Below are 22964 nucleotides of genomic sequence, written 5' to 3' on the forward strand. Positions count from 1 at the left end.
ACAGGCTGCCCGCTTCTGCTTCCAGGAGGGAAAACAACTGCAGCAGCAGGCAGCTCAGTGTGAACAGGAGCATGCACTTCAGACTGCAGCAGAGGCACCACAGGTCCCAGAATGCCCCACACAGGAGCAGGACAGTATATGTGAGACTGTTTGTGTTGCTGGGGCAGCCGAGTGTGAACAGGAGCACACACTGCAGACTGCAGCAGAGGCACCACAGGTCCCAGAATGCCCCACACAGGAGCAGGACAGTATATGTGAGACTGTGCTGATGAGGCTGAGGCTGAGGCTGAAGCACAGACTGTGGCTGGTGATACTGTGCCCATGGGGTCGGGGGTTGGAGGGGTTTCACTTTCTGTAATGGACGTCGCACTGTCTGATAATGATGCTGCTCATGATAATGTGCATGATATGTGTGACTATCCCCCTTTGCCATCTAGTCCACAAGGTGTGACAGCCCCCCCTGCTGCAGGCCCTCTCCCTGTCAGTCAGCCCAGTGTGACCCGGCAGGTGCCCCCCAGGAATGCCTGGAGCCGTGGCGCCCCATCCTTCTCTTCCAGCGCCAGGTATACCGGCCAGACATTCAAGCGTATTAATGTGGTGCGGTTTAAATACATAGGTGCCAAGCAGGATCTGCCACAACGCAGGTATGTGGTGAGAGAGCTGCTCTGCGGCCAGATGGGGTTTGTAGCTGTAGGGAAGGTGACCTGACGGACGGACGGACTAGTCAGAGTGAAGAAAGATAGGTTTGCACAGTGTAGGTAGGAGTCAGTGATTACAGTGGGGAAACAACTAGGAAAGTGTAGTGGACGTGCAGTACCTTGGGATGACCATTAGATGGCAGGGTGGAGTGTGAGCAAAGGACTTTACAGCAGCTTAGGGCTTTAGAAACCGTTGGTCATGGGGGGCGTGGTGACAGTTAGTGACAGTTTCAAGGAACCGGGGAAGTTATAAATTCTGAGGGAGGGTTCCAGAAAGTTCCAGTCCCCAGGGGGAGCTCAGGTGACAGGAGGACTTCGCCAGTCTGTGTGCCCTGAGGAGAATCCGACCAAGGGGACTGAGGAGAGGGAAACGTCAGGGGGTGGTCCTGACAGAAAGATACCGCAGAAGAGACGAGGCAGTGAGTGCCACATACCGTATTTGACACGACGACTGACCAGTGAAAGCGCTGTTGGTTATTGGGCCTAGGGCGGCCACAGTGGCGGACCTGGCAGGAGCGTCGAACAAGTGAAGGAGGGACAGTACGCATATGTACGTCCTTATTGTAAAAGTACGGTGTGTAAACGGCTCTGGAAACGGAGGGCCGATAAGTGAAGAAACGTGCGGTGTGCTGCGGAGGCCGTCAGGCGGACGGCAAGTAATGAAATAAACTTGGACCTGTTGCACCCAGAATCTGCCTCATCGTGTCTCTGTCATCATCTCTGCGTGGTACAAAAGTAGGACCACCCCCCCCCAGCTCGGCACCCCACCACCGACACTACATTTGGCGTAGTCGGCAGGATCGCCGCCGCTAATACGCTATCTTCTGCGGCAGGCCTGCAACTGAAGGACTGAGGAAAACTTGGACTGCTCTATTTCGGATTATAAACACCTGTGGACTAAAAATTACTGACCTGTGGATTACAAATTGGGACGCTGTGTCGGATCTGTGTTGCTTGCAGAGGATCCAAGGCAGTAGCTGATTCTGCCCAAGATGGCGGTATTACTTCAGCGCAGAGGAGAGGTCCGGGTGTTTGCAGTTGTTCAGAATGGACTGGGACCCCCTCCAACGTACCCCAAAAGGAAGCAATATATGCCCGGAGACCGACGTTTCCATATATTGGACCCTGGCAGATGGATGGAAAGGTCTGCCAACGCCCCACCCAGCAGGAGGAGTGGCACAGAAGAAAAACTTGGCTGCGGCTGTCTGACGCCATTCGAGTGCTGCCCAACGGACGGTATGAGATGCTGCGGGTGTCGGGGCATCGGCCGCCTAGAGTGGCAATGGCGGCGAGATATGGAGCTGCATCAGAAGTCATCTTCAGATTTACGGGCAGGCAGCGGGATGCTGAGCCGGGGAGCGGAGCCTGAGGGGAGTCAGCGAGAACGGCTGCCACCAATACCAGCAGAGGACTTCTCAGCGGAGCCCCCGAGTCCGGAGGGAAGGCCCGCAGGACAGTGGAGCAAGGAACGGAGGCTGCGGGGGAAACTGCGTGATGATGAAACGGAGGCCGCAGCGCCGGGGAAGGTGAGAGTACCCCCGGCCCTACCAGTGCCTCCGCAAGCGGCCCCCACCATTCTGCTGCAGCACGCGGCCCCCTGCGCACCGGAAGGCCTAGTTACCACGGGCCCCGTGGTGTATGCAGAGCTGAGCGAGGTCCCCGCTCATGTCCCCGAACTACCCCGCCCGGAGTCACCAGTGCAGAGCTCACCCAAAGAAGATGCTGCTGCGCTTTCCCTGCTAATAGCAGCTGCATTGTTGAAATCGGCCGTTACTCCGACTCCGTTGGAAGTAGTGGATGCGGCCTGTCCTGAGGCCGTGGTTATGCCGCTGCTGGAGTCGGCTGCGACCGATTTAGCGGGCCCTGTGATTCCAGCCCCCGAGGACCCGGTTCTCCCCATTTGCCACCTGACCCCAGCGGCTGCTGGGCCGCAGAAATCTTCGGCCGTTTCTGTCTTGCGGTCTTTTTCAGCGGAGTCCCGCCCACCGGACTCCAGGGCCCGTGCTGTTCCCTCCGTGTGGGAAGCGGAGGTGATCAGGAAGAAAAAGGCCCGGGAGCAGGAAGTGTGGAACCTGCTCCACACTCAAGGAGAGGCCGTCATGGAAAAGAAGAGGACTTGAATGGACACCCTCAGTATCCCCGTGGAGCCCTCACCTCTGTCCATTGAGAGTGGTATAGACTGTCAGGAGTTCGATGCACTGTTGTGCAGATTATAAGGACAGTTGCATTTAGAAAAAAGTTTTGTTGTTGTTTAACTGATGCAACTATTTTCTCTCTCTCTCTCTCTTTCTTTCTTCTTTCTATGTTCTTTATATACGAAAATATGTTTACCTGACAGAACGGGGGTATGGAAAGCGGAGGAGTGTCCAGGTCCAAGGAAGGGAGGAAGAAAGAGGAAATGCAATGTTATGTTATATTTTGGTTTTAAAAGTAAGAGAAAATGGAAAAAAAAAAATTATAAAAAAAATGGGTACTTGTGCTATTATAAAGTTGTATGATGTATAATATGCAAAGTAAAATGCAACAGGTCCGGGTAAGGGAAGGTCTGCGGGACCAAAGGAAAGTGTGAGATCCGGTAGGGATCTAAGAGTTGAGGAGGTCTGGGAGACCGGGACGCCGACCATGACATGTAATTGAAAGAAGGAAAATGAGTTGGAAGACGTGAGAAAGACAGCCGTCCTAGGTCAGGTCCCCGACGCCACAGACACCCCTGAAGAAGGAAAGGCGGGCGCCGGCAATGATCTGGTAGGTGAGTGGCCTCGATCATGGCGTACCGGATAGTGAAAGGTAACAGTAGGGGAGAGTAGGGGAAAGATACACGCCGTAGAGAGAATACGGGTGTACCTTGCCCAATTTGAAAGACGTTGTCATGTGGCGTGCGCGCTGGTGAGTAGCAGTAGGCTGCTCAGAGCATAGTGCTCCCAGTGTGGTTCGGCCCCCGCAGATAGTGGGTTTGGCTCAACTTCTGGTCCGACAACAGAATGTAGGTGTAGATTCAGAACGACGAAGGCAGGGATGACGATTGTCGAGGACGACAATGGACAAAGGAAGGGGGAGTGTAGGGAAGGTGACCTGACGGACGGACGGACTAGTCAGAGTGAAGAAAGATAGGTTTGCACAGTGTAGGTAGGAGTCAGTGATTACAGTGGGGAAACAACTAGGAAAGTGTAGTGGACGTGCAGTACCTTGGGATGACCATTAGATGGCAGGGTGGAGTGTGAGCAAAGGACTTTACAGCAGCTTAGGGCTTTAGAAACCGTTGGTCATGGGGGGCGTGGTGACAGTTAGTGACAGTTTCAAGGAACCGGGGAAGTTATAAATTCTGAGGGAGGGTTCCAGAAGAGTCCAGTCCCCAGGGGGAGCCCAGGTGACAGGAGGACTTCGCCAGTCTGTGTGCCCTGAGGAGAATCCGACCAAGGGGACTGAGGAGAGGGAAACGTCAGGGGGTGGTCCTGACAGAAAGATACCGCAGAAGAGACGAGGCAGTGAGTGCCACATACCGTATTTGCCACGACGACTGACCAGTGAAAGCGCTGTTGGTTATTGGGCCTAGGGCGGCCACAGTGGCGGACCTGGCAGGAGCGTCGAACAAGTGAAGGAGGGACAGTACGCATATGTACGTCCTTATTGTAAAAGTACGGTGTGTAAACGGCTCTGGAAACGGAGGGCCGATAAGTGAAGAAACGTGCGGTGTGCTGCGGAGGCCGTCAGGCGGACGGCAAGTAATGAAATAAACTTGGACCTGTTGCACCCAGAATCTGCCTCATCGTGTCTCTGTCATCATCTCTGCGCGGTACAAAAGTAGGACCACCCCCCCAGCTCGGCACCCCACCACCGACCCTACATAGCAAAGGAAATACTGGCAGTGTCTAATCTTCAGGACAGGCAGGGCTACGAGGTCAGCTTCAAGCTCATGTCTGACCTGGATAGATTCTGGGCCAATTACCCCAAGTTCAGAGATGCTGAGGGCTGGAATAAGTTTGTGTTGGTTCCTATCTCCAGGCCGGACACTGTCACAGTGAACATCACGTTCTGGAATGAGGCCGTTCCTCCACAGGACATCGAGGTGTGGCTCCGGAGACACTGTGACCTCGTCTCTGGACTCACCAAGGTCAGAGATGAGGATGGTATCTGGACAATGGGGTGGTGGGTCTTGGTAAAATTGCGGCAATGTGATAACATCACTGCCCACTTACCCAACTCCTTCTTCATTGGGAGGGAGAAGGGAAGGTGTTATTATCCCGGGCAACCCAGAAAGTGCTTCAAATGTGGTGGGAAAGGTCATCTGGCTAACGCCTGTACTGTGGTGAAGTGCAGTCTGTGTGGGGCAATTGGCCATGTCGCTGCAGACTGCCGGGACGTCAGGTGCAACCTCTGTGGTAGGATGGGCCACCCTCACAGGGACTGTCCAGACGCCTGGCACAACATCTGCATAGTCTTCCCTGATGAGTTAGTGTTGGCAGGGGCAGAGGCTCAGGAGGATGAGGATGTGGTGGCAGGGACACATGAGGAGGAGTGTTTAATGTCAGGAGAGATGCTGACCAGCTCAGATGCCCACCAGGAGTCCACTCAGGCAGCACCAGAGAAGCAGGGTGCAGAGGGGAACATGGAGGTCGTCCATCAGGTCCAGCAGCCTCAGATAGCCCCCCCTTCAGCATCGCTGTCTGTATCTGATGACTGGAGCATTAATAATAATAAAAGGAAGAAAAAGAACACATCCTCCCGTAAACCTGAGGCAGAATATGACACTGGTCAGAGTGCGAGTAAGAAGGTTCAGAATTCTGCAGGAGTGATGGTCGTGTCCAACAAGTATGGAGTTTTATCTGAGTCCAATGGTGACGATTATGAGGAAGAGTTGAGGAAAGTTGATGCTGAGTGTGACAGAGACATAGAGGACCATCCCCCGCCAAAGCGGAAGCCCTTATCTGTGGACCCTCAGGTAGAGTCTGACATGGACACCAGTGGTGGACAGAACATCTCTGACTCATGATGATGGCTGTTACTCTGCTCCTTCTATATTGTGCTGTGATGGCGGGGTTCTCATTGACAGTGACCTCGAGCAATGTGAATAGCATTAAGCTGAGGAGAACTAGACACACGGTGTATGAACATCTCAAATATCTGGACACAGATGTCATCTTCCTGCAGGAGACACGACTGACATCTCTGGGGCTTATGAGAGAGGCTGAGAGGGAATGGCGGTCCGGTCCTTCTTTCTGGTCACTGGCTGTGGAGCCTTACACCGGGGTCGCTGTCTTGTTTAACACCAATGATGTGACTGTGCATAGGATGACGGAGGTGGTCATGGGAAGATGTCTGGTCCTGGAAGTCACTGTCCATGGGAGGCGACTCCGGCTTATTAACATCTATGGGCCACAGACAGTGACGGACAGGATCCAGCTGTTTAATGACGTCAAGCCTTACCTCTTCACTTCTCTTCCAGTGGTGATGGCGGGGGACTTTAATGCCATAATGACATCAGGTGACAGCTCCTCGGGCAGGGCAGTGACCAGGGATGGTAAGGTCCTACATAACGTCATAATGCAGGCAGGATTGACCGACGTTTTCACACAGGGTGGGCGACAGCCAAAATTCACGTATTCATGTTCCAACAGGAGCAGTAGGATAGATTTTGCTTTTGTCAGTCCTACTGAGGCTGTCGGCGCCCTGAGTGAGAAGGTCGTCCCTTACTCTGATCACCTTGCCTTGTGCTTCTCTTTGGGTTCCTCTAACCGTCCGGACATTGGTAGAGGGTTTTGGAAACTCAATTCCAGTCTCCTGGATGATGCCTATGTTCAGAGCCGTGTTCACTCCCTTATCCAGCTTCATCTAGACAGGGTTGACTTCTATGACAACATGACCGACTGGTGGGAGGACGTCAAGGAGGATATCAGATCCCTCTTAAAGAGACTGTCAGTTAATAAAGGGAGGAATAAGTACAGCCAGTACGTAAAGCTGCGCAAAGAATTGGAGTCACTGTATTCGGCGGGCGGGGATGACAAAGTGAAGATCGACCGGCTGAAATCTGAGATAAAGCAGTATCAGTATAGCAGGTATACCTCCCTGGTTCTTGAACGGGATTATGGGTCCTTAGGGGCCCCTGATCCCTTTGAGAATTGCAGGGAGAGGGTGGCCAAAAAAATGGTCACGGGTCTCATTGACTCCCAGGGTGTATTGCAGGATTCACGGGAGGGTATCCTGGAGGTGGTGAGATCTTACTATGCTGACTTGTTTCAGAGGAAAGTTTTGGATAAAGATAAGATGACTCCATTCTTGGAGGCAACTCCAGTGCCTGATACTAATGATCTGGACTTTTCTCCTTTGACAGCAGAATTAACAGTGGAAGAAGTTAAGGAGGCTATTGATAAGTTATATCTGAAGAAGGCACCAGGTCCAGATGGTATAACGGCAGAATTTTATAAGAAATTCAGAGACCTCCTGGCTCCAATTCTCGTGGATGTGTATAGAAATTGTCTAGAAAATCACCTGATGCCTTCATCCATGAGGGTGTCCTCGTTAATTCTGCTGTCTAAAGGTAAAGAGCCGAGTGACATCAAGAACTGGAGGCCGATTGCCCTCTTGAATGTGGACAGGAAGATTCTAGCAAAGATCCTATTTTCTAGATTAGTCTGTTTGTCCCCGGCACTGTTGGCAGGCTCTCAGTTTGGCACAGTAAAAGGGCGGAACATCTCTGGAGCAGTCATCTCGATATGAGAGATGTTTGAGAGATGTAAAGCTCTGCGGTGTGGGAGATATGTTGTTAGTCTGGACCAGGCTAAAGCCTTTGACAGGGTTGATCATGACTATCTGTGGGCCACTTTGTCAAAGTACGGTATTCCGGGACAATTTGTGGATTGGTTGAAGACGTTGTACAGAGAGGCGGTGAGCTTTCCTCTGATTAATGGTTGGCAGGGTGACACTTTTGGAGTTGGGGCGGGGGTGAGACAGGGCTGCCCAATGAGTCCGCTCCTGTATGTTTTTGCCCTAGACCCATTTCTGAGGTCACTGCAGGAGTGCGATTTTCAGGGGGTGCCGGTCCCCCACTGCCCGCCTCTAAATGTTGTTGCCTATGCGGACGATGTGACACTGGTGATCTCCAATCCTTGTGAGGTGCAGATGTTATCTGCGTCCATCAGAAGCTACTCAGAGGCCTCCGGGTCTCTGGTCAACCTTGAAAAGAGTCAAGCTCTGTGGATATTAGATACTGAGCCCAGCTTTGATCTGCCGCAGTTTTCCAAAGCCTCCACCCATATTAAGATCCTAGGGGTTAAATTTGGGAGGGATGATAATGCCACGCTAAATTGGGAGGAGAAATTGGAAACCGGAAATGCAAAGGTTCAGCGATGGAAGAACTGGAGGCTGACCTACAGAGAAATGGTCACAATGTTGAAGACTTACCTGGTCCCCGTTTTCTTGTATGTCTCTGTCATTTTCCCTTTGCCAGAATCTTTCTCAGCGAGGCTCTTCAGCCTGTTCTTCCAGCTCTTGTGGGGGAATAGGATTAACCTGATAAAGAGGGGAATAACATACCTACGGCGGAGAGAGGGTGGGCTGGATATGTTGAATCCAAGGGTTTTCTTTGACTCCTTGTTTCTAAAGGTGAATTTTGGGAACATGGACTCAAACAGTAGCTCCCTGTGGGTAAATAGTATCAGGTACTGGATATTGCGTTTTGCAGAATCTTGGGTGCGGGGCGGCAGTCTCAAGAGGAGGAGATGGACAGGTGACCACCTCCCCCAGTATCTGGACTATGGTCTGAAGTGTGTTAGGAGGTGGGGACTGGAGAGGTCTTACATTGAGAGCAGTACGAGAAGAGACCTGTATGCTCGTGTATGTAGGACTTTCTTCTACTCTCCACTGGCCCTGAGAGATTGTGTCACCACCACCCTGCAGGAAAGCCTTAGGTTCCTAAACGGGAAACGGCTACCTCCTAAACTGTTTGATGTCACTTGGCTTTCACTGCATAGTCGGCTCTTTGTCAAAGGGAACCTGAAACATCTGTGTGTCTCTGATCGGAATTGTCCCCTTGGTTGTCAGCAGGAGGAGACTATGGAGCACTTTATATGTGATTGCTGGGGAGGGAGAAAGATCTGGGAGGAAGTGTCAGATAATCTAAAAATCCCCAGACTGCGGACTCTAAAGTATCCTGACATAATCTGTGGTGTCCCCTCCACTGTTAGTAACATCAACAGAGAGACGATGTACATTATAATCAGTGTCATCAAATACTATCACTGGCACATGAGAACCCGGGTGTCACTGCACAATGAGCCGTTCGATCACACCGCTGCAGCCAATCAGGTTATGTCAGAACTCCGGTGGATAAAATCACTAGAAGTTGGAAGGAGTCCAAGAAACATAACGTTATGGAGAAACGTAAAGTTCAGTTAGAAAATATGATAATGTTTTTTTGGTTTTTTTTCCCTCTTTCTTTTTCCATCCCCAGGTGTGGACACTTTAATTTATTTATGAATATGATTTGATCATTAGTGCTGCGTATATATTACCTAAGTGGTTTGTGTTTTGTAATACTGGATGATTTTTGTTTTATTACAATTGTATTTATGTTTGGGTTTTTATAATAAAAATTGCCCCTATGTACAAGAATATAACTACTATAATACAGCCCCTCTGTACAAGATTAACTACTATAATGCTGCCCCTATGTACAAGAATATAACTGCTATAATACTGCCCCTTTGTACAAGAATATAACTACTATAATACAGCCCCTATGTACAAGAATATAACTACTATAATACTGCTCCTATGTACAAGAATATAATTACTATAATACTGCCCCTATGTACAAGAATATAACTACTAAAATACTGCTCTCTATGTACAAGAATATAACTACTATAATACTGCTCCCTATGTACAAGAATGTAACTACTATAATACTGCTCCCTATGTACAAGAATATAACTACTATAATACTGCCCCTATGTACAAGAAAATAACTACTATAATACTGCTCCTATGTACAAGAATATAACTACTATAATACTGCCTCTATGTACAAGAATATAACTGCTATAATACTACTCATATGTACAAGAATATAACTACTATAATATTGCTCCCTATGTACAAGAATATAACTACTATAATACTGCTCTTTATGTACAAGAATATAATTACTATAATACTACCTCCTATGTACAAGAATATAACTACTATAATACTGCTCCTATGTACAAGAATAGAACTACTATAATACTGCCCCCTATGTGTAAAAATATAACTACTATAATACTGCCTCCTATGTACAAGAATATAACTGCTATAATACTGCTCCTATGTACAAGAATATAATTACTATAATACTGCTCCCTATGTACAAGAATATAATTACTATAATACTGCTCCCTATGTACAAGATTCCAACTACTATAATACTGCTCCCTATCTACAAGAATATAACTACTATAATACTGCTCCCTATGTACAAGAATATAATTACTATAATACTGCCCCTCTGTACAAGAATATAACTACTATAATACAGCCCCTCTGTACAAGAATAACTACTATAATACTGCTCCCTATGTACAAGAATATAACTACTATAATACTGCCCCTATGTACAAGAATATAACTACTATAATACTGCCCCTATGTACAAGATTATAATTACTATAATGCTGCCCCTATGTACAAGAATATTACTACTATAATGCAGCCCCTCTGTACAAGAATATAACTACTATAATACTGCTCCTATGTACAAGAATATAACTACTATAATACTGCCCTCTATGTGCAAGAATATAACTACTATAATACTGCTCCTATGTACAAGAATATAACTACTATAATACTGCCCCTATGTACAAGAATATAACTACTATAATACAGCCCCTCTGTACAAGATTAACTACTATAATGCTGCCCCTATGTACAAGAATATAACTGCTATAATACTGCCCCTTTGTACAAGAATATAACTACTATAATACTGCTCCCTATGTACAAGAATGTAACTACTATAATACTGCTCCCTATGTACAAGAATATAACTACTATAATACTGCTCCCTATGTACAAGAATGTAACTACTATAATACTGCTCCCTATGTACAAGAATATAACTATTATAATACTGCCCCTATGTACAAGAATATAACTACTATAATACTGCTCCTATGTACAAGAATATAACTACTATAATACTGCCCTCTATGTACAAGAATATAACTGCTATAATACTACTCCTATGTACAAGAATATAACTACTATAATATTTCTCCCTATGTACAAGAATATAACTACTATAATACTGCTCTTTATGTACAAGAATATAATTAATATAATACTGCCTCCTATGTACAAGAATATAACTACTATAATACTGCTCCTATGTACAAGAATAGAACTACTATAATACTGCCCCCTATGTGCAAAAATATAACTACTATAATACTGCCTCCTATGTACAAGAATATAACTGCTATAATACTGCTCCTATGTACAAGAATATAACTACTATAATACTGCACCCTATGTGCAAGAATATAACTACTATAATACTGCCCCTATGTACAAGAATATAACTACTATAATACAGCCCCTCTGTACAAGAATAACTACTATAATACTGCTCCTATGTACAAGAATATAACTACTATAATACTGCTCCTATGTACAAGAATATAACTACTATAATACTGCTCCTATGTACAAGAATATAACTACTATAATACTGCCCCTATGTACAAGAATATAACTACTATAATACAGCCCCTCTGTACAAGAATATAACTACTATAATACAGCCCCCTATGTGCAAGAATATAACTACTATAATACAGCCCCTCTGTACAAGAATAACTACTATAATACTGCTCCTATGTACAAGAATATAACTACTATAATACTGCTCCTATGTACAAGAATATAACTACTATAATACTGCTCCTTTGTACAAGAATATAACTGCTATAATACTGCTCCTATGTGCAAGAATATAACTACTATAATACTGCCCCTATGTACAAGAATATAACTACTATAATACTGCTCCTATGTACAAGAATATAACTACTATAATACTGCTCCTATGTACAAGAATATAACTACTATAATACTGCTCCTATGTACAAGAATATAACTACTATAATACTGCCCCTCTGTACAAGAATAACTACTATAATACTGCTCCTATGTACAAGAATATAACTACTATAATACTGCTCCTATGTACAAGAATATAACTACTATAATACTACTCCTATGTACAAGAGTATAACTACTATAATACTGCCCCTCTGTACAAGAATAACTACTATAATACTGCTGCTATGTACAAGAATATAACTACTATAATACTGCTCCTATGTACAAGAATATAACTACTATAATACTGCTCCTATATACAAGAATATAACTACTATAATACTGCTCCTATGTACAAGAATATAACTACTATAATACTGCCCCTATGTACAAGAATATAACTACTATAATACTGCTCCTATGTACAAGAATATAACTACTATAATACTGCTCCTATATACAAGAATATAACTACTATAATACTGCTCCTATGTACAAGAATATAACTACTATAATACTGCCCCTCTGTACAAGAATAACTACTATAATACTGCTCCTATGTACAAGAATATAACTACTATAATACTCCCCCTCTGTACAAGAATAACTACTATAATACTGCTCCTATGTACAAGAATATAACTACTATAATACTGCTCCTATGTACAAGAATATAACTACTATAATACTGCTCCTATGTACAAGAATATAACTACTATAATACTGCTCCTATATACAAGAATATAACTACTATAATACTGCTCCTATGTACAAGAATATAACTACTATAATACTGCTCCTATGTACAAGAATATAACTACTATAATACTGCTCCTATGTACAAGAATATAACTACTATAATACTGCTCCTATGTACAAGAATATAACTACTATAATACTGCTCCTATGTACAAGAATATAACTACTATAATACTGCTCCTATATACAAGAATATAACTACTATAATACTGCTCCTATGTACAAGAATATAACTACTATAATACTGCTCCTATGTACAAGAATATAACTACTATAATACTGCTCCTATGTACAAGAATATAACTACTATAATACTGCTCCTATGTACAAGAATATAACTACTATAATACTGCTCCTATATACAAGAATATAACTACTATAATACTGCTCCTATGTACAAGAATATAACTACTATAATACTGCCCCTATGTACAAGAATATAACTACTATAATACTGCTCCTATGTACAAGAATATAACTACTATAATACTGCTCCTATATACAAGAATATAACTACTATAATACTGCTCCTATGTACAAGAATATAACTACTATAATACTGCCCCTCTGTACAAGAATAACTACTATAATACTGCTCCTATGTACAAGAATATAACTACTATAATACTCCCCCTCTGTACAAGAATAACTACTATAATACTGCTCCTATGTACAAGAATATAACTACTATAATACTGCTCCTATGTACAAGAATATAACTACTATAATACTGCCCCTATATACAAGAATATAACTACTATAATACTGCTCCTATGTACAGTAATATAACTATGACATTACTTACATCTTTATGTGTAGTCTAGCTCCCACCTTTTCTCCTTCTCTATCATTGACTCTTGTGTAGTAGTATACTTTGTGAGGACTTTGAAGCCAGTTATGACAAGAAATAAATGTGCGTTTTAGTTCTGTAGTGGAGAAATCTGCAAGTCTGCAGCTCTGTGAGTCTTATAAAGATTGAGGAGCCTGAATATATAAAGCAATAATGTTCGGTCCCAATTCTGGAGCAATTAAGTTCATGTCAGTAAGATAAAACATGAACGCAGTCTTATGGACGATTGTAATGTTTGCATAAATATTTCGTTCATTAATCTTCTTTTTTAAGAAATGGAAATTTCTTAGCATTTTATCATTTGGATTTTGGCGTAAGAAGAAGAAAGAAGAAACAAAACTAACTTAAAGTCATAGTCATCAAAATCCAGCTCCCACAAGCTGCGCCTCCTCTCGTGCGGCAGAGCCATTAGTTACAATTAAACATCAGCTGTTCATTTTCTGTCTTGTTTTTGGCTGTTATTCTGTATTAATATAATATGATGGAGGAAATTCCCGGAGTTTATAGTTTTTTCTATTCACTTCCAGTATGTTCCAGTACAGAATCAGAGATAAACTGGAATAGAACTGAACTGCAACACTGCCTCCTATAGGTGATAGGTAGTATAGCAGGGGGAGAGCGAAAAGAGGATGATTATGGAAAGGAATCAAATAATAATTGATAAGTACAGTTTTTGCATAGCCACATTCAATAATCAAAAAACTGTGATACTTTGACGCTTGAATTCTGCAGATAATGCAGCAATAAAATATTTGTGTATCAGTTTAGTATCTATTGTCATATCACTTTTATATACAGAAGTAACAAGGAGCATTTGGCACGTGACTCAGTTTCAGTATACATTACTTGTGCAGCATGGCTGCTCTCATAATAAATAAGTGAGATGGCGCTGTGTAAGCCGATTGCGGGATGCGGTAACGGACAGGAGGCAGAGCAAGGGCTAACAATTTTAGTTAACAATGGGATACTCCACGCAGGGAGGCAAACTGTTAAATGAGGGAATAAACAGTTCAATTTTGCAAAGGATATGTAGGGTTAAAGAACAAGGATCAGGTAACGGCAGTTCTGGCAAATCCTGCTGGGAAGTCAATAGCGCTGACAACGGCTGGCGCGGTGTTTGGCCAAGTAGGCCCTGTGGGCAATGAAGACCGTCTTCTGGTGGCAGCGGTCAGTCTCCGGTACCTTCTGCTGAGCCCCTAGTCCATAAATTGATGCGGCCGTGTCAATTAAAGCCACAGCGCTGTCTGAGTCCAATATAGACAGGCAAGTATAAACTGGCAAAATCGGCGCAAGTTTCTATCCCGTACCCGGTCCCCCTTATGTGGCACGTGCGCTGTACTCACGGACACGGAGCATACGGCGCCTTGCTTTCTGATAGCCACGCGGCACCCTGGACCGCTCTCTCTCTGGTCCCCGCTGTTTTGTCCCATAGTAATGACTGATCCCTCTACACTCTGAAAATAATAGATGTAGAATTTCCAACCCTGAAGATATTGGGATTGTTCATCCTCATTAATATTCTGCTTTAAATGTTTCTTTTCCCAGAGAGTAAGGCTTAGGGCTCATACTCACATGCGAGAAACTCAGACGAGTGTCGCACGTCAATACCCGGCACTGCCGCCGGCACTTGGATCTGAGCGTTCAGCTGCATCGAAATACATGCAGCCGCAAACTCCGGTCTGAGTGCCGGCGGCAGTGCCGGGTATTGAAGCGCGACACTCGTCCGAGTTTCTCGCATGTGAGTATGAGCCCTTAGAGCGAGTACTGGTAATACTTCTCTCGAACCAACAGACAAATGCTGGATTTTACTCTTCTAGCAGGAGCCATGCTCCCACCAGGTTTCTTATGATATAACTAGATTATGGCCCGATGCTATCGCATCGGGAGGATGCGATAGCATCACACCTCTTGCCATGTTAACCCTCAACACACACTCCTCAACACACACTCCTCTTACCTTTCACCATCTCCACTCACGTCCACTCACTCCTTCACTCCACATACAACCCCTTCTCTCACTCCGTCTCTCATACTCACGCCATCATCGCCGCTGCTCCACGATCCCCGACATCTTCTTCCGCCGGCGCCATCCTGGATCCAGACATCCTTCCACGCCGGCGACATGTTCTTGCGGAGACGCCATCTTGAGTATCGTGAAATCCCGCGATACTCAAGATGCGTCCCCGGAAGAGCATGTCGCCAGCGTGGATGCCGTCGGGATCCAAAATGGCGTCGGCGAAATCTCGCGAGTTTTCGCCGACGCCATTTTGGATCCCGACGTCGTCCTAGCCGGCGACATGTTCTTGCGGCGACGCCAGCTTGAGTATCGCGGGATTTCGCCAATCCAAAATGGCGTCGCCGCAAGAACATGTCGCCAGCGTGGAGGACGTCTGGATCCAGGATGGCGCCGGCGGAAGAAGATGTCGGGGATCGTGCATCAGCGGCGATGACGGCGTGAGTATGAGAGACGGAGTGAGAGAAGGGGTCGTATGTGGAGTGAAAGAGTGAGTGGACGTGAGTGGAGAGGGTAAAAGGTGAGAGGAGTGTGTGTTGAGGAGTGTGTGTGTTGAGGAGTGGTGTGTTGAGGGTTAACATGGAAAGAGGTGTGCGGTGACATCACCGGTTACAACTGGACGGAAGTTGTTACAACCGGAAGCTGCTTAGAGCATTTATTATTATAGATCCTTTTGGAAAAAAAAAATCTCCTTGTATCTCTGTGAAAGAAACAGTTAAATTTATTTTCAAGTTTGAATCTTTTTTTTGTTAATTTTTAAGAAATTCTTCGTTCTTATCTCTCTCCATGACATCCTTGGTTGTGCAATATTGAGCAATATTTGGCATTGACCGAATGGGAGTTTCACCGTATAAGTACACATTAAAATTCCCCCTTTTCTATTAAATTGTGGGAAAGTACAAGCTTCTATTTCAGCCAAGGACAAAGTGTTTTCGGTGGTTTTGGAGACGAGGTCTAGGCGCCATCGAGCCGCCATAAATGCAATCTATCAGGAGTCATTGTCTCTGCCAAATCATTGTCTGTTACCAATATTCATGCCAAAAGCTATGTAACAGTTCAGCAATCTTAAGCAATTTTGCATGTAAACAAGCCTCCTATAAAAAAAAAGGAGTGTAAGGCATAGACGAGACTCTCTTAAATGTCAACCACCCGGGTGTCTTCGTCAGCCTTTAGGTCAAACTTAGTGGACAGCCATCCACTACTAGGACAACCCCTTCTGAATCTGAATGTTTGCCACCGTTAAAATAGAAACAGCTGCACTCACTTCCCGTACCAGTACCGTTCCAGCGGTGTAGGCACTTGAGGTTGTTTCCTCAATGGATTGTCTTGGTTATAAAAAAAAAAGTGAATGCAAACCTTGGGAAACCATTTTTTCCACTTAAATGCATGTATTTTTGGCAAAAAATATCTTTGCAAAGTTGTTTTCATTAAAAATGTTGCACCATTTTCCATGTTCTCTTTTGTTGCAGTATTTATTGCGGGCTGCAGAATGAGTTAACTAAGATTCCATCAGTGAGCTGTTATAAGTGCTTTATCTGTCTGCTCTTGGGCTTTTCTCAGCTGATTTATAACCACATTAAAGTTCAATTCAGCTGTGATGTGGTCATATATCAGATGAGAGGAATTTAAAAAAAGACAGATAAAAGAGCGTGCTTTCACATTGTGTTCATGGGTCACATTGGGGCATTCGTCAGAACCCCCCCTTCGTAAAATCAGGTTCAGATATATGCGCCGGCGAGGCCATTGACAGGGCGAACGTGCGCTCTGATGTGCATCATTTTCTGGAGTGTGCATCTACAGGAGGCAGACACTCAGACTATAGAAGGTAAAAAGCGCAACATTTGATTTAAGCCTAATTGCAAAAATGATCTTTAGCTAAAAAGTACAGGCATTCCAGAAAAAAAATGTCCTTGAAGATGTTTGAAGATGTCCATGTGCTTTAAAGGACTAGGTATATGCATCTAGTTTATTAAAACAAGAAATGGAGCACTTTGAAAATGGTGGATGCCCACAAAGCAGGAGCAGGCTATAAGAAGATAGCCAAGCATTTTCAAGTTTCCCTTTCCTCAGTACAAGATATAATTAAGAAATGGCAGTTACCAGGAACATTGGAGGTCAAGATAAGGTCTGGAAGACCAAGAAACATTTCAGTGAGAGCTGCCCATAGGATTGCTAAAGAGGTAAATCAGACCTGCAACAGACCCTCATAAAGACTTAGCAGATTCTGGAGTTGTGGTACATTGTTCTACTGTTCAGAGACACCTGCGCAAATGTGTCCTTCATGGAAGAGTCATCAGAAGAAAACCTCCCTTGCGATCTCCTTTTTAAATTCAACGTCAGAAATATGCAGAAGAACATCTAAACAAGCCTGATGCATTTTGGAAACAAGTCCTGTGGACCGATGAGGTTAAAATAGAACTCTGGCGACAATGATCAAAGGTACGTGTGGAGAAAAATTGCACAGAATTTCAGGAATAGAATATCTCGCCAACCATTAAGCATGGGTGTCAATCAATCATGCTTTTGGGTTGTGTTGCAGCCAATGGCTCGGGGAACATATCATGGGTAGAAGGAAGAATGGATTTAATAAAATTCTTACAAATTCTTGATGTAAACATATCATCTGAAAAAAGCTGAAGGTGAAAAGAGGAAGGGGATGGCTTCTACAAATGGATAATGATCCAAAACACACATCACAGTCCACAATAGACGACCTCAAAAGGCGCAAACTGAAAGTTATACAATGGCCCTCACAGTCCCCTGATCGGCACATCATTAAAAATCTGTGGGCAGACCTCATAATAGTAGAGAATGCAAGATGCCCCACAGAACTGGAAGAATTTCCCAAGGAAGAATGGATGAAAATCCCTCAAACAAGATGTGATGGTGTGATATGTTATGTGGATGTCATTTTTTGTATATTCCTATTTTTAACAATTCCAGTTATTTTCATAGTGTTTTTCTTATTACATTGTAAGTCTACAGCCTCACTGTATCTGTCTCTTGATGACCCCCTGTAGTGCATTAATCCTTAAGGCCCTTTGTTCTCTTCTGGGAGGCAACTTGTTTGACTACCCCTTGACAAGGAAGGGGGTGGGGGGAAGAACGGCAGCTGGACAGGTCAGTTCCGGTATAGACATGAAGGTGAAAAGGCTGCATTTCAGAGAGAAGGATCCATTTTTATCCTCTGAATGCTAGAGTTGTGGAATCTCGTTTCCCTGGACATTTTATCCTGATACTGGACTGCATTCTTATTCTGGACTATCTTATCCTTTGTGTGGTGGACTGAATATGGACCTTTTCGTATTTTTGCCTGAATAAAGGTCTTGGAATTGTTCACTCTTCGCTTGCTCTGTTGATTATGTGATACCAGAGAAGGACCCCGTGACAACTGGTGGCAGCAGTGGGATCAATAGAGCGTAACCCAATGGAGAACCACCCTCAGAGTGAGTACAGAAATTGGACTGTATGCAGTTTACAGGAGAGAGCCAGAGACCTGGGCCTGAACTACCAGGGACTGACTAAAGAGGCCTTAATCGATCTACTGGTGGGCGCTAGCCCGGCCACCTCCTCCCAGATGTCTGAAGGACAAGCACTGGAGACCGGGATCCCCATCCAGAAAAGCCAGTGGTTGGTGTGGTATGAAGAAGAGATGGCGGTTCTGGGCCCCGGCGTCTCTCAGGAGTACAAGGAGGAGGCTGCCCGCCGGGCACAGCGGAGACAGGAAGCAATAGAGCTTGAAAAAGGGAGTAACGCAATGTGGAGTGTAACCCCAACAATCCGGGAGCCTGTACGGATCACCCGGACAGAGTTTAAGCCATTTGATGAGGCTTCTGGAGATGTGGAGGGGTTCTTCAAAGACTTTGAGCAGCAGTGTGCTGTGATGGAGGTGCCCCACTCTAGCTTAATGTGTTTGTTAGTGGGGCTCCTGAACGGAAGCTTGGCGGAGGCTTACCGAACCATTGATGCACTGCGGAATCGGGATTATAACATTGTAAAGTGGACTATCCTGGATTACCATGCTATCACCCCAGACTCATATAGGGCCAAGTTCCGAGACCTCCCATGCACCACGGGGGGATCGTTTAGGATGTATGCACATAAGATGTCCTAGGCATGTCGGAGATGGCTGGAAGCAGAAAACGCCTTTACTGTGGAAGAAGTTATACAGGCGTTCCTTATAGAACAATTTCTTGCCAAGTGCCCTGCAGAGGTACAGGAATGGGTCCGGGAGCGCACGCCGTGTACCGTGGATAGAGCTGCAGCCCTTGCCGATGAAGCCCTTACTATCCGGCCGCAATGGAGGAGGCTTCTGAACAATGAACCACAGCCTGCTCCCGTGCCCCGTCCCCCTCCAATTATATCTGCCCTTCCACCTAGTCACAAGCCGATGACAATCACGGCTCACAATCCTAGGCCCCAACAGTTCCGACCACGACCTGGGGGTATCACAGAGAGGAGGTGTTATGGGTGTGGGCAACCTGGACATTTGCAGTCTGGCTGCCCCTCCAAGATTCGGAAGGAGCCTCACGCAGCCCCACCTCGTCCAGTGCATCTTGTACATTCCACCACACCTGAGGAAGAGCTGCCACCACCCCCACCAGAGTGGACCACCGACCACGGCACCATAGATACCCCTCCTGGAGTGTACAGACTCCGACCTCTGTCCTTTAGCTACTCAGAGCAACGGCAACGCCACCTGCAGGATGTCTTTATTGATGGATACAAAGTGTCAGGATTTAGAGACACGGGGGCATTCTTGACTATCGCTGACCCCCGTGTGGATCGACCCGAGGCAATTTACCAGGGTCCGGGAATTCCCATTGTCCTGGCGGGCGGTGCCCGCAAATATATACAGCGAGCTTCTGTGCGTTTGGATTATGGTTGTGGAGAAAAACTGTGTTGGATTGGAGTTATGGGAGGACTTCCTGCAGATATCCTCCTTGGGAACGACATTGGGGAGTTACAGTGCCAATTTGTGGGAGCAGTCACCCGACTACAGGCCCTTCAAGCACTACGCCATCCGGACCCCACCGGGGAGCAACCACCACGAACCGCATCAGAGTCGGTAAGTAATACTTTCGCTGCTACTACATTGGGAGAGTCTTGGGACAGAGAGGAGTTTAGGAGAGAAATAGAGGGTGACACTACCTTAGCAGCCCTTAGGCGAAAGGCAGAAACTGGGCACATGGGAGATAATGGGGATGGCTTCACTCGAGAAAACGGACTGTATTATCGTGTAACAAAGGGCAGTGACCAGCGCAACCCTGACGCAAAGACCAGGCAACTCATTGTCCCTCAGAAATACAGGGCACAGCTACTTCAACTGGCCCATGACATCCCCTCGGCTGGGCATCAAGGGAGAAAAAGGACTGAAAAGAGACTCACCCAAAGTTTTTACTGGCCGGGCGTCTCGCAGTCTGTAGCCCATTATTGCCGCACCTGTGATGTGTGCCAGCGAATGCGGCATCCAGGAGCTCGACATAAGGTACCCCTGCAATCCCTGCCCATAATTAAGGAACCATTTCAACGTGTAGCCGTCGACATCATGGGTCCTCTGGCCCACCCCAGCAGGTCGGGGAAAAAAATATATCCTGACCGTGGTGGACTATGCCACTAGGTATCCTGAAGCTGTGGCCCTGTCCAGTATTACAGCAGTAAAGGTAGCCGAGGCCCTTGCTACCATCTTTACCCGGGTAGGGTTTCCTAGTGAAATATTGTCAGATCAAGGCACTCAGTTCATGTCAGATCTGGTCCAGTCCCTATGGCATACCTGTGGTGCTTGAGCCATTCGCACCACCCCATACCACCCGCAGACCAACGGACTATGTGAACGCTTTAATGGAACCCTAAAAAATATGCTGAGGGCTTTTGTTGACGTTGAAACAGACTGGGAAAAGTACCTGCCACATCTCCTCTTCGCCTATCGGGAGGTTCCCCAAGAGTCCACAGGGTTCTCTCCCTTCGAACCACTGTTTAGCCGGAAGGTCCGTGGGCCTCTCACTCTTCTGAAAGAACATTTGGAGGGAGACATCTCAGATACCGGAATGCCCATCGTTCCCTATATTCTAGAGCTCAGAGACCGTCTCGCCCAGCCACCTACCTTCGCTAAAGAACATCAGCGAATGGCCCAGTCCAGACAAAAAACCTGGTATGACCATAATGCGAGGAACCGGGAATTTATGGAAGGACAGCAAGTGCTCATGATTACTGCTTCCCCTGCCAACAAGCTTCAAGCAGTGTGGGAAGGCCTTTACCAGGTTGTCAAGAAAATTAATGACACTAACTATGTTATTGCCCTGGACTCTAGTGGTCGACGACAGAAAACCGTCCATATTAACATGCTGAAAGACTACCACGACCGATCTCTGCCTGTTCTAGCTGTCTGCCACCCCCCTAGTGATACCGCCGACGACGAGTATCTCCCAGATCTCCTCCAGGTTGCCCAAGCAGGAAGATCACTGGAACAAGTGCCCCTGGGGTCCCATTTATCGGATATACAAAAGGACGATATTGTCGCCGTACTAAGGCCGAGGGCTGCTGCTTTCTCCTCAAAGCCGGGGAAGACTACTCTCACCAGTCACCATGTGGAAACCCCCGGACAACGCCCCATCCAGCAGGCTGCCTACCGGGTTCCAGAGGCTGTTCAAGGCATGATAAAGAACGAACTGGAGGAGATGAAACAACTGGGAGTTATTCAGCCATCTCACAGTTCTTGGGCCTCTCCTGTCGTCCTGGTCCCCAAGAAGGATGGTACAACACGATTCTGTGTTGTTTACAGACGACTAAATGATGCCACCAAGAGTGATGCTTATCCCATGCCCAGGATTGATGATCTATTGGATCGTCTGGCCAGTGCCCAATTTGTGACCACGTTAGACTTGAGCAAGGGGTACTGGCAGATACCCCTAACGGAGGACGTTCGGGAGCGCTCTGCCTTCATTACTCCATTTGGGATTTATGAGTTCCTGGGAATGCCCTTTGGGATGAAAACTGCCCCCGCTACTTTCCAGAGACTGGTGGATCGACTGTTACAACAATATCAGGACCCTGCCTGTGTTTACTTAGACGACATCGCCATTTTTAGCACAACCTGGGAGGAACATCTTAAACACTTGGGCATAGTGCTGGACTGTATCCTTACTGCAGGACTGACCATTCGCCCTGATAAGTGCCAAATAGGGATGGCTGAGGTGCAGTACCTCGGGCATAGAGTAGGGGGTGGGACACTAAGGCTTGAGCCTGCCAAGGTGGAAGCCATTAGCAACTGGTGTAGACCCCAGACTAAAAAGCAGGTACTTGCGTTTTTAGGAACTGCCGGTTACTATCGCAAATTTGTTTCTAACTTCAGCACCTTGGCCAAGCCCCTAACCGACCTGACCCGCAAGAACATGCCTAGGAATGTGACGTGGACGACGGCATGCGAGGATGCCTTTTCAGTGTTAAAGACTGCCCTCGTCACTGCTCCTGTCTTGGCTGCCCCGGATAATAAACGCAGGTTCCTCGTGCAGACAGATGCATCCACCTTTGGGATTGGGGCAGTACTTAGCCAATTGAACGCCGCCGGAGAAGAACATCCTGTTGC

The sequence above is a fragment of the Dendrobates tinctorius genome, unplaced genomic scaffold, assembly GCF_039654945.1.
Source record: "Dendrobates tinctorius isolate UK_male_01 unplaced genomic scaffold, ASM3965494v1 ptg000070l, whole genome shotgun sequence".
NCBI lineage: Eukaryota > Metazoa > Chordata > Amphibia > Anura > Dendrobatidae > Dendrobates > Dendrobates tinctorius.